The 12,837-nt window shown below is 36.8% G+C and overlaps 1 pseudogene; it reads right to left on the bottom strand.

Annotated features, from left to right (window-relative positions):
• Positions 1-421: 421 nt before the first annotated feature.
• On the bottom strand, positions 422-11,721 carry LOC121453239 (annotated as a pseudogene).
• Positions 11,722-12,837: the final 1,116 nt, after the last annotated feature.

Here is a 12,837-nt window from a genome sequence, read left to right as displayed (position 1 = left end):
CTGGTTTGCCTCAGAAGGACAAAGATGGGTGGGCATGGGGCAAAAACAAGAGTTACACTCAAAGATTCTCTGCTAAAAGTATAAAATTATAAAATTTATCAGCTGTCATTATTATATAAACATAAAAGGGTTTTCAGACAAAGTTTTGTTTGGACAAGGTGGATGAAATTTCAGAGTTTGTCATTTATGAAAACATAAATCTTAGTAGCACATGTACTTTTATAGCAGATATACTGTTACAGTATCAGGTTCTGGAGGAATGAAGATTTCTTTGAAATCCTTGTAGATACATCCCTTTCCATTCCAACTGTTTCTGCGTTGCAAATGTTAGGACGCTCAAAGCGCTGCCAGGGTTCTCTTCCTTCTGCCCAAGCCTCCTTTGTAAGCCTCTCCCAGGGGGTGGAAATATGGTAAATCTGCCTTAACTTTCATGTCTTTTTATTAATTCATTTCTGGTTGTAAAGTGTGGCAGATCTTCCACTTCAGTTCCATCAGAAATTTCATTACCTTGTATAAAAGGCCTTTATTATAACTGCAACCCAGGAAGGCGTGGTTGGCCCAGACCCTGGATAGGGATAGCAGCTGGTCCAGGCAACTGGCACTGTTGGGCGGTTTTTGGTACTCAGGCAGGAGAAGCAGGATGAACTTCAGGGAGCTTTCCATTGCTCTCTGAATACCAGCAGAACTGCTAGGCCAAGCAGTTGCCTATGCACCCTGGAAACCAGCTCCTCCACAGAGGCAGTGACCTTGCCACCGACAATGGCTCTCAACACTGCCGCCAAGGGTTGCTCTACACGTTATTTAATTATATAAACCAACTGTTCTTGGTATTTTCATTTTTATAAGCTTTTATTTTTTTTAATTAGTTTTATGTTTCCAGGAAGGAAAAAAAAGGAAGAAACATAGTTTCCCCTGCCTCCCCATGACAAGGTAGCTGGTCACCTTGGCAGGCAGAGGACCTTGATACTATAAAACAGCAGCATTCTGCACAGTGTAACCATTTTGGGACTGTCTGTTTTGTCTTTACTCTCATGTGGACCAGTAAGAAAGAATATAATCTTCCAATATGTTAAGTAGAATATGAATGTTGATAGCAACAACTTTCTAGTTGACTGATCTTGGATAAAGTCGGCATATCTGGATTTGTGTTCCTACTGTAGCTGGGGTCTGTGATGATGTCAATGACCTGTGTTGCCACAGGGTTCATAGGTACTAGAAATCTGAGGTCAGGGCTGAGCTGACCCTATCCTTGCTGGATATGGGATAGCCGACCTTGTCCCATGCTGGAGACTACAACAGGAAATCTGGCTCCATCCCCATTGGAGAACTTCCTCAAACACTTACACTCTGGACCCATCACCATGGTATGGGAGAGCTGGCTCTGCCCCTTGCCTGAAGTGAATGGTCCCAGTGGCCCAGATCAACCAGCTTAGCTACTGCCCGAATCCACATCCCAGGTCTTAGGTTGGCCCACCCTTATATCTACCCCATTTATGACCTGGTGGAGTGTGTGATGGGTTGGTCCTGTGGAATTATAACTGTAAGATCACCAAGACTCGGGGTAACAGCAGGGTATGCCAGAGGAGTTTCAGTGAGGGTCCAGGGATTATGGTGTGCCAGAGACCTTAAACCGGACCAATTACTCTCTGCCATGAACACTTTTTTTGGTGGAGTTGATTGAACCAAAGGTTATACTGTGTGTCACCCCACAGAACCCAGTAGGATGAACGAAGAGGTCTCGGGCTTCTTGTTTTGCTCTGTTTTTAAATTGATTTATTGTGGGGGGTTTCTTTTGATAGTGATGCTGCATGGTGTAAGGTGTGGATATGGCGGGACTGGGAGGTGAACAGGATTGAGGGACATGATGTGAAATTCCCAAGAATCAATAAAAAATTATGCTTTATAAAAAAAGACACTTTTCTAAGCTTTGCTGTGAAAGAAGCAGTCTTTATTTATTTAAGGTCAAAACTAAAAACACAAAAGTCATGTCTGTTTGAGTGTACTGTTCATCCCACAATAGGAAGCCAAGTGGCCAGTGTTTCTAGAAAAGAAGCAGGCTTACTATTGCGGATAATGAAGGCCATATTGAATTTTATGCTACATGTTGTGGATAACGTGAGGGTTACATATGGTGAATGATGAAGGACAACTCCAATGCGCAGTTCTCTTTTGCCTATCTATTTTTGTTAATCAATTATTGATCAGACTTGGCAATAAGTAAATAGTGATTTATTAAGTACTCATGATTTATATATAAACACTAAGGACTACCCACAAGTAGAGTACAGTGTACTTTAGGTAATGGGAATAATAATAGTGAGAGCTTCAGAACATAGTGAGTCTTATTTCTTGATTTTGTTAAAATAATCATAAAATTAAAACTGTTTGATCAAAATAATTCATATCAAGAATAGAAATAATCTACAGTTTCAAAGTTTAAAGTGTTAAAATGCATATTTTTCTTATCTTCAACTTTTAGCTGATGTCCCTATGTTAAATAGTTCAGATTATAAGAATCCACATGTCCTTAAGTAGGAACTGTGTTTCTTGCCATAGATGAAGATGACAGTTAATAAAATACAACATCTTTCATGTCATGCTAGCTATTATCACCCCAATCTTGCTGAGAGGTGGCCAAAACCATTTCAGAAACTCCAGTTCATGTATCCAAATAGCACCTCTAGACTACACACAAGACTCCCCAAGTTTTATTAGGGAAAAAGCTCAGAGTAGATCTTCAATATAGTCCAGAGACCTAACCTGCCAGGACAAACTGGGGTCCTCAGTCTCCCAAAATGAGGGTGACTGATGGCTGTATGAGGGAAAAGGCAATGTCCAAGGAACACAGAAATCAGATGATATAGAACTTTGAATGAATTAATTAATAAAAATAATTTTTTAAACTTCATCATGATGTCCAACTTAGAAATAAAAGACTATATAGTCGTAACTCTAGAGCCACATAATTATTTCTCCTATTAAATGTCTGTTTTAAAAAGAAGTCCCTATCAAGTATCATTTGAATCTTTTTTATCTCTCCACTTAATGTCATTAAAATTTAATATGCATAAAAACTTGATACACAACAATTGCTTAGGTCTCTGTTGTTGTTGGGTTTGTTGTATGTTCATCTTATTTGACTAGGTTGCTAAGGCCCAGGGTATGGGTATCTGTAAAGCTCTGAGCACACCTTGCCTGCCGAGTGTCTGTAAAGGTTACAGCAATTAGAGGTCTCGTGGGCGACACTGATGAAAGGTCTAACCAATAATGCATAGGATATGTATCTTTTAATTATTCTCTTCTGAAAGTTAAGGTTCCGAGCTCTTTGCTCTTTTTTTTTTTTTTTTTGGCTTGGAAATACAGTAGTTTTAAAATTTATTCCTTGCTTCTCTATCTGTCTGCGATACCTCCAAAGTGAAAGTTTGTTTGCTTTTTTTTTGCCTCTTGTTTCTATGCGCTTCTTTGTAATTCCACACACATTTGATTTCATTCTTCACATGAGTTGTGAACTACAGTGGGCTGACAGATATGCTAATTAACATTCATTATTCACTTTAACCTGAGTGTTTGGCCTCATTGGTGGGTAACATCAACTTTAAAAATTAAAAACCGAGATGTTAGCAAGTTTTGTCATTTATACAATGACAAGCCTGAAAAGCAGAAATTACCACTGAGTTCTCATTAGGTAAAAGTTCAGTGACATTTCCACAGTACTCACAAAGAGACATGTGTGAGATAAAAATGATTTAGCTGTTTTATATTAACTAATTAATGTACTCTTCCTAACTAATGTGTAGGTGCTGCTTTTGTAGTCCTTTTGAGTTGAAAAGTCTACATCGTGCAAATTAGAGTCTTCCCCAAAATAAGTTAATACTAGATCTCATGTACTCTAACTAAAGAGACATCTACCTTAAATTTATACTAAGTCAGTGTTCATCATGTGTAAGTTAGAGTCTTTTTTTCAAAATCAGGGAACACATCAAGATGTGTCTAAAACTTGAAGCCACTGTTATAAAGAAAAAAGTTCCATTATATATAATTTATCTTTTCATTTATTATGAATTCAGTGGACTCATTCGCTAAATATTTTATTTGTACTTTTTTTTTAAATCAAACACACACGGAGAGCTATATTTGTCAATTTTGAAACATCACAGGGGGATGAATAGAGTGAGGTCTTATGTGTCAGGATTTCAGACATGAGAGAGTAAAGGCAGATTTCTATATTGAAATATAAATATATAGGATATATAAGGGATATGATCTATCATGGTAAAACTTGTCAACAATCATTCTTTGTTTTGCATCTCATTAAAATTGGAGAAAATGTGTTTATTGGCCCAACAAACAAAACATTGAAAACATTCTTATTTAATATATGTCCCTAGGAAATATCCTAAACCTTGTTTAGGGAAAAATACTGTTGTCTCAGATATTTCTGTAATCCCTTCATATACTCAATAAATTTCTACAAAATGCATAACACTAATACTTGTTCCATTAAATATAGAATGTGTTGAATCCAGGAATAATAGGAATCGTGAAATATGTGATATTATTTTGCCAACCTTTTCTGTGGGAGCAGGTAGCTAGACAGAGATGGTAGATAGATAAACATACAGACAGACAGGAAGAAAGACAGACATATAGATGATAGAGAGGTCAATAATCTGAATTTGTCCTGACTGCTGTTTATGTACATTGTAGAGAAATTTATGATTAACAAATTTTCTGCAACTATTAGAAAAATAAAACCTTGACCAATGAGAACTATTACCATTGATAATATCCGCCCCAACTGGTCTTTCATTATATAGTCTTTTTACCAGCAATCTAGATACTATTTAAAATTTTTAATCACTTCATAGGAATAGAAAATAATTGATATTTGGGCCTGAGTCTTACTAACTTTCGTTCATGTCAGAAGTAAGCAGTCTCAGCCTTCCAACTGCTACAGACAGAAACTCTGATCTGGGCACCTTAAAATTATTACATTGTCTTTGTATTGATAAGTGGCATGGCCCTGAGTAGGGTTAGTGCAAGAGGATTTGACAGGCAAGGGGAGAGTCAGCAGGTCCTTAAAATCAGTATCACAGAGAGTGTATCGAGCCATGAGAGAAAGAGAATAAATTCTTTTGCTTCATTATACCAAGTGCAGATATGTATGGTTCAGTTTTCTTTCATTTATGCCCTTTAGAATTTTAATAATAATAAATATTATTTAGAATATTTAGAATAAATGGTATTTATTATTATTATTATTAGGAGAAACAATTCTAAAATGGTTAAGTAATTTTTGACATAAAAGTTAGGAAATTAAGAACGATGTCTCTAATAGCACTCACATTGCTTCCTCGATTCCATGTATTGATCTCCTTACAGTGTATAAGTATCTTTCTGGAGTATAAACAAGAATTACCAGACACTGTGTTGAAAGTAAATATTTTCCCTTGGGTACAAAAACCTCTCTATCTTATTGATTCACTTCTCCCTGAGCTGCTATAATCCATATGAAAAGCCTTGTTAGTTCCAATTATGACTTTATATTAACAGCAATTAGTTCAATTCTTTTTAAAAATTGTTTTTATTGAGTTATATATTTTTCTCCAGTTCCTTCTCTTCCTCCCCGCTTTCTTTCTGCCCACTTTAGTGGTCCCCATACTCCCAATTTACTCAGGAGATCTTGTCTTTTCCTACTTCCCATGTAGATTGGATCCATGTATGTCTCTCTCTTTGTTGTTTAGGTTCTTTGGAATTGTGAATTGTAGGCTTGTTTATCTTTGCTTTATATCTAAAAGTCACTCATCAGAAAATTAGGAAATAACCTACCTCAAGACCCAGCAATACTACTTTTGGATATATACCTAAAGGATACTCAGTCATACCACAAGGACATGTGCCCAACTATGTTCATCACAACATTATTTGCCATACCTAGAAACAACCTAAATGCCCCTCAACTGAAGAATGAATAAGGAAATTGTGGTACATTTACACAATGGAGTACTATACAGTGGAAAAAATACATCTTGAAATTTGCAGGAGAATGGATGGATTTAGAAAATATTATATTGAATGAGGTAACCTAGACCTGAAAAGACAAACGTAATGTTTCCAATTCTTGTTTTAGAAACTGAAGATATAGTAAAGGTGAACAAAAGTCCTCTTCTCAAGATATTAAATTCACTGTGAGGAGGCAGGCAACAAATACATAAATAATATGTCAGGTTGAGCTAAATAAATTAAAACAAACACAGTAGAGAGAGGCAGTCATGTGGTTGTTCTATTATGAAACAACTGAATTCTGCTTATAGTGAACATGGCATAGGACATGTGTACTGCAGTTTACTCTTACCCCGCAGTTCCTCTGTCATCATAACCCGAACTATGAATTCCTAAAATACCAACAGGTAAGCACTTAGTTCATCTGTCAAAGACTGGGAAAATATGGAGACACATCCTAAGAACAAGATGCACGTGATGATTGGCACATGCTTTGTTTCTCAGTGTGATGTGCTGAGCCTTCATTTGCCTTGACAGTCTCATTTTCTTTCTTTTTTTTTTGGTGGGGGGCAATATTGTGGTTTTTAATAAAAGGGAAAATACATATCTCCAAACACATCAGCTTATAAATATGAAGTATAAACAGTTTTTAAAAGTTCATATAAAAAATTAAGTGAACAATACACTCTTTGCCAGTGGTTAATTTAATTTACCTATGATTAAAACAAACCCCTTTCCTATTCCAAGATATGTAAATTCCTAGGCTCTAAAGTATATAAAATTGCATTGAGCTATGATTGTAGTAATGTGCTGTGGAGAGACAGAAATCTTTAATAAATAAATAAATTAAAAAAAATAAAATTAAAATTAAAAAAAAAGACAGTCTCATTTTCTAATAGTGTGTTTCACCTGATTTCTTACACAAAGACTCTATTGACCCCCAAGGTTTTATAATCCTTTTATAGTCTATTTCCTCATTTCTTTCTGTGAGCTTGTATATTCAGCTTGTATTTAAAAAATTATTTTCATGAGTGTGGATGCCAAAAATTCAGCAATCATAGCTCATAGCTATATCTGCATTGTATATAATTACAGGTATATAGGTGGGCAGACAGATGGCAGAGATAGATAGGTAGGTAGGTAGATAGATAGATAGATAGATAGATAGACAGATGATAGATAGATAGATGATAGATAGACCACCAACTTTATACTTGAACAGATAATGAATAGGTTCTCAGTTTATCAGCTTATATTGTGTATATCTGTGTATATGTATAGGAAGTCTGTAAGTAGTTAATATGAGGTGATACAAAAGCCAATGTCTTCATTTTAACTCCAGACTATGATCCATATTAACATTCTTGAGTTTTGATAGGAGTTCTAAAACACATGTCCACTAGACAAATACTTTGAGGGATGCCTGATTTATTTTTCATGAACTTTCCTGAATTTTTTATAATCTGGGACAATTTAACCAGATGGTTGAAGTCTCATGAAAACAATGTCATTTACTATTGATAGCTATTTTAAGATGCTAAATTTTTGTGGGTTATTTTCCTGCACTAAGAGTTTAAAAAGAACACAATTAATTGTGTATATCATTGGAATCAGATCCCTGCTGTCTAAACCAAGGATGGCCAGATTCTTGATCCTTGTTCAAAAAACTAGAAAAAGATTCATATCAAGAGGTAAATCAGGGAGAAGTTGTATTAAAAGGAAAGTGAATGTACAAGTTTTAAACAGAGAGACCAGAATGGGAAAGAGCACTTGAGGACTTGTTTGGAGCATTCTTTTGTGATATCTAAGGAGGGAGATGGTAGCTAGGCTTGTAACATGAACATTTCTGTTTTGACTAACTGATTTGGGTTATGTATGCTTTTCTTCATCACCCATGAGATATCTGATTTTAATTATATTCAAAACCAATTATTCATAGGCATACTAAGCTGAATAGGGGATTCATCATGAAAGTTCAATCAGAGGATACAGTTATTACCACACAAAGTCCTTCTTTTCCAATTCAAGATATCCAGGAACACATTTGAATAGGAATGAATTGTTATCATGAGTTGGTTAAGGGGAGTAACATTTCCACTTTCTAAAGAAGAGTATATATGTACTTCCATGCACGTGTGGGCCCCAGATTCTCAACAGGTAAATAGGTGCTTTGTTGATGATGAAGATGTGTTTGTTGTCCAAACCAAACAGATTCTCAGATTGCTAAGCTACTCCTATGTTTGTCTGCCTCAGCATCCCTATTGATGTCCTGCTTAACTGGTAAAATTTATTCCCATTGTTCTCAGCATGACATGGAATACTGATGCAGTTTGTAGTTTTTACTTATCTAGAGTTAATTTGATATTTTTTGTTCTCTCCCATAAGATAAAGATAATGCACCCTCCCCCATTTTACTGAATGGATTAAATACCAGGATTCTGCCAGAACAATAAAAGGGAAGTTAGACTTTTTAAAAGGTATAGTCTGTAGTATGTGAAAATAGGAACACCTCAATTGGCTGTAATTGCAATCTTGTGGCAAAGCCTACCCCTTCCCCCACTGAACAAGAACAAAAATAAAAATGGATAAAATTGGTACTGTGAGAAAGGAAAATGTTTACATCTGAGTTCTCATCTTCTCTGTCCTAGCCAGCCTCCTCTTTTTCTGACCAGGAAGAAAAGTTATCCTTTCTCTACTTTCTACCACTCATTCTGCTTACTTATTGTTTTAATTGGCACTGAATTGCAAGGGGACAAAGCATACCTCAGGCAGACATTACTGTGTACAGCACTCCAAAGACACCAGACACTGTGCCAAATGGTGAGGTGGTTTCATTAATAACAATCAAAGCTGCTTCTGCAGTCCTTTATAACTAAGCATTTCCCCAGCTGTTTTGCAAACATTGTATTAAGAGACCTCTGCTCAAGCGGTGTGGGCAAAGAAACCAGCCATAAGGATGGCAGAGAAGCACGTTAGGGAGATGCATAAAATGTCTTTATTTTCAGTATTACCAACCATTGGGATCTCTCAGAGGAAAATGCAAAATTCTCCAGCTGTTGCTGCTGTGTTAAAATCTATCACTGTGTCCTGGACAGCAGAAATGCCTAGAAGGCATGGGCAAATTGGTAGAGTTTATATTTATTTTTATTTTTTTAAGGCAAGGAAAAAATTAACAGCCCAGAGGAAGAAGGCTTACTAAATCCAAAAGCAAATAGAGCCCATTTCCCTAGAGGTAGACAACTTGAGAAAATACCTTTCTACTCTATTCGTTGAAGCAAGTGTAGAATAAATTGCCGTGTCTGGGAATAAGGAGTGAGGACCTGGAAGACAAATGCACCATGCACAAATGGTTGCTATCAGTGTATTCATGATTCTCAAACTAGAATATGCCTAGTCCTGTGAACCGAAGACAGAGAACTAGAGGCATGTTATGTGTAATCAATGGGGGATGGGAGAATACAAAGGAGAATCTACTAAATCATTTTACCACATACTGCCACAATGTATGTAAGAACTTGGTCTCAGCATAAGACCAGGAAGCTGGTTTCTCTTTAATGCTTTCTTCACATGAAGGGAGTGGGCTCAGGGTGCTTTAACTAACTGCCCAACACCTCTTTCAAGACTTTTAGCTCAGGCTGCCTAGTTACAAAATGTGTTCCTTTATCAGCTCTGCAGAAAACATTGCATTCAGGATGAAGTAACTGTAAACCTACTTTGTAAGTTGGCTGCTTCCTCTGACTGTGTAGTTGCCTTGGCATCTGTTGCTGGAATTTTTTTTTTTTTGCTTTGTTTATTTTGCTTTAGATTGTGGAACTTCAAGCAATCTCTTCTTCAGTTTCCCATATGAAGCTTTGTGTGCCCTGTCTTTACAACTTTGGATATGATATGCTCATTGTCTTCACAAGATGAGAGAATTTCGCAAGAATTTTTGAAAATCGCTATGCTGAATAGTAGATAAAGCAGAATTTAGACTCAAAGACAATAAAAACATGGAAAACATAAGCAGTCTGGGCTAATCCTGGAGGCTTGAGAGTATTCACCTATAATTGAGCAAAACTAACTTCTAGTTAGCTTCCCTGAAGATCCCTCCTCAAAAGGAATTAGGCATATACAAAAGAGTAATGAATGACCAAACAAATCACAATTTATAACTTATAAGACTTTTTCCAATTGCCTGAATGCAAGGCTTTTGGAAAGGTACTGAGTTGTCACATAGGATGTTAGATCTGATTCAAATCTGTTTTACATTCCTACAGACACAAGTAGGTCTTATCAAATGTGATTTTGCATAAGATCCAAAGCAGTGATCAGTATGCTATATTCCCATTCAATGAGAAGACCTGCATCAACTGCTCAGTAAAAGCTCACGATTAATATTTGGAATAAGGGATAGCTAAAGATGAAGTCAACAGTGGATGCATGACCTTTAAGTCATCAGGACCCTTGAGGCACATATAATCTTTAGGATACCAGGATGTTAATGTTCTGTATCCTTAGGGTTTGTGTTAGCAGCTTCTCTTTTCTATCTCTGTGCTGGAGGAACAGAACTCAGCACACGCAGTATGAATAAAACCTGTTGCCTTTATTGATTGCTCACTGTGTTTAATCAGTAAACCTAGCTCAGCCTAGCAGCCATTCCACATTAAGCATTCAAAGATATTGAGGGATGTTTTGCTCAGAGCAAATGCAATTGGAGCTCCAGGGAAGCCATGCCTCTATTCCTACATGATTTCAATTCAGCTCTTGCCAAGGCACTGTATCTTCTTTTGCCAGCGTGATGGAGAGCTGAAACAAAGATTGGAGACAACTCTCAAATGAGTCGTGGTAATCAGTTCAAAGCTACATCGTAAAATAGCGTAAACTGTAACCCTGAGATAAATTAAGACATTTTAAAGAGATACTAGCCCCCACACCCGCTCCTTTCAGCTATCAGCAGTGTGAGACAATGAACTACAAGAAATTGGAACTTCCCTTTAACTTCTCATGCCAGGAGAAGTCAATGCTAACCATTGGTGCCAAATGGGGGAGTAAGTTGTCTCCTAAAAAAAGATTTCACAAAGCTTTGACTTGTCAGACAATGCGTGAGAGATACTGTAATGGGAGAAAACTAAGACCACACCTTAACCTGGATCACTTGCTGATGCTTGCCACTTTCTAATGGAGGCCAAACCTCCGTTCAGAATGCCAACAGTGGACTTGAGGGAACCCAGAACCTCCTTGTTCCTCCTCTAATTGTGACCACACGCATCTACCATTTTTTTTTTGCTTTTCAAATGATTTTTCCTTTTCGTTAGCGAACTGAAGATGTGTGGCCCAATCTAGCTTATTAGATATGCCTGCATGATTGCTCTGACCCTAGTGCCTTTGGTAACAAAACCACCATGCTCCTAATTCTAAACCTACCTGGAGTTTCTCTTCCTATGTTCTCTATATTAGGTTACCTCAAATGTCCAATTTAAGTATCCTCTGCCTGTTAACAAAGTCCTCAAAGAAATAACCCAGCTACAAAATTTATCTACTCCAAGTCCCTGGGTCGTAGGAATGCCCTAAATTCTCTAACTCCTATTTAGAGAAGATGGAGCTAAGACCGTATTTTAAGCAACTGCATCAGACTTACTCATTCCCAGCATGTCTGTATTCTGCTTCCTCTAAGTCTGATTTATCAAACCGCTTGTTTCTCTTGACCTCATTCTTTCCATATTTCAATGATGCAACCATCGGTGAATCCACGTTAAAGTGTCAGTACTCTGGCAGCAATGGATGTCCCCATGTCAGGGTGATACTATCCTCTTGATTTAATCAAAATATGTTGGTGATCAAAGACACTCTAAATAGAAATGTCAAAGAATGAGAGGTTTGCTTTGTCATTTGCGTTTCACTTAGCAAAGGTCTTTTCAATCTCTTGTGTTGGGTGATGACATGAATTTCCAGCCAGTAGGTGATTCTATGGCTCCAAATGTCCCAACGCCCATGTATTCAGAGGGTCACTAAAAAGATTTAATTCACTATGTCTCCACCCTTATATCCTTTTTGTTTATTAATCTTGCTGAATTATCTATACTTGGATAACCCTCATAATTAAAGTACCATAAAAGTCTTAGAATTTTTTTAATCCTGGACCACTCTGAATTTAGTGTTATGGTTTATATTTGGCTGGTTTTTTACCAAGCCCTGTTCTCTGAATGCTTGGTACCAATGTGAAAAAGCTCAAGCTTTAAATTAGTGAATTTAGATAAACTTTTAAGATATATTTGAGAAACAAGGTAAAATATAGATTAGGTGAGAAACATCAAGAAAGCAAAGCAAGACACACAACTGAAAAGATGTGAACTGCCCTCTTATGTAAAATAAACCATGACCTAGTAATCTCTTGAAATGATAGTTCAGTGCTTTCCAGAGTTTGTGTGCCTAGTTGCTTGGATAAGAAGCAGAATAGAGAGTAACACCAATCTGCGGCGATAAAGCTTGGCTAAGGCATGGTTTGGAAGCCTTATGACTAGGCTTTTGTGTGAAACATGCATTCATTACCTGCCAACTCCCGTGCAAGAAGACAGTGACCCTTGTCCAAAGTCTCTGGGGGACTCTGTCTTTTCTCTTGCTCTATCAATTCCAGTATTACTAAGTAGAGGAATCTACTGTCTCTGTGTCATGATAGTTCCAAATTCCTTTGTATTTTAGGTATTTATTTTCTTCTTTTGCCTATTTTATCCTCCTTATACATCAAAACTCATTCACAGTACAACTAACATTCAATTGAATAGTCAAAGTGATGAATATAAAAGGTTATTTGGCTTAAAAATAATGTAGCCAGTTCAATAGCTTAACAGAGGGATA

This window comes from Microtus oregoni, unplaced genomic scaffold (assembly GCF_018167655.1).
Source record: "Microtus oregoni isolate MIOR12 unplaced genomic scaffold, Mior012 000000F_ref0000247, whole genome shotgun sequence".
Classification (NCBI taxonomy): domain Eukaryota; kingdom Metazoa; phylum Chordata; class Mammalia; order Rodentia; family Cricetidae; genus Microtus; species Microtus oregoni.
This window is presented reverse-complemented; position numbering and strand designations above follow the sequence as displayed.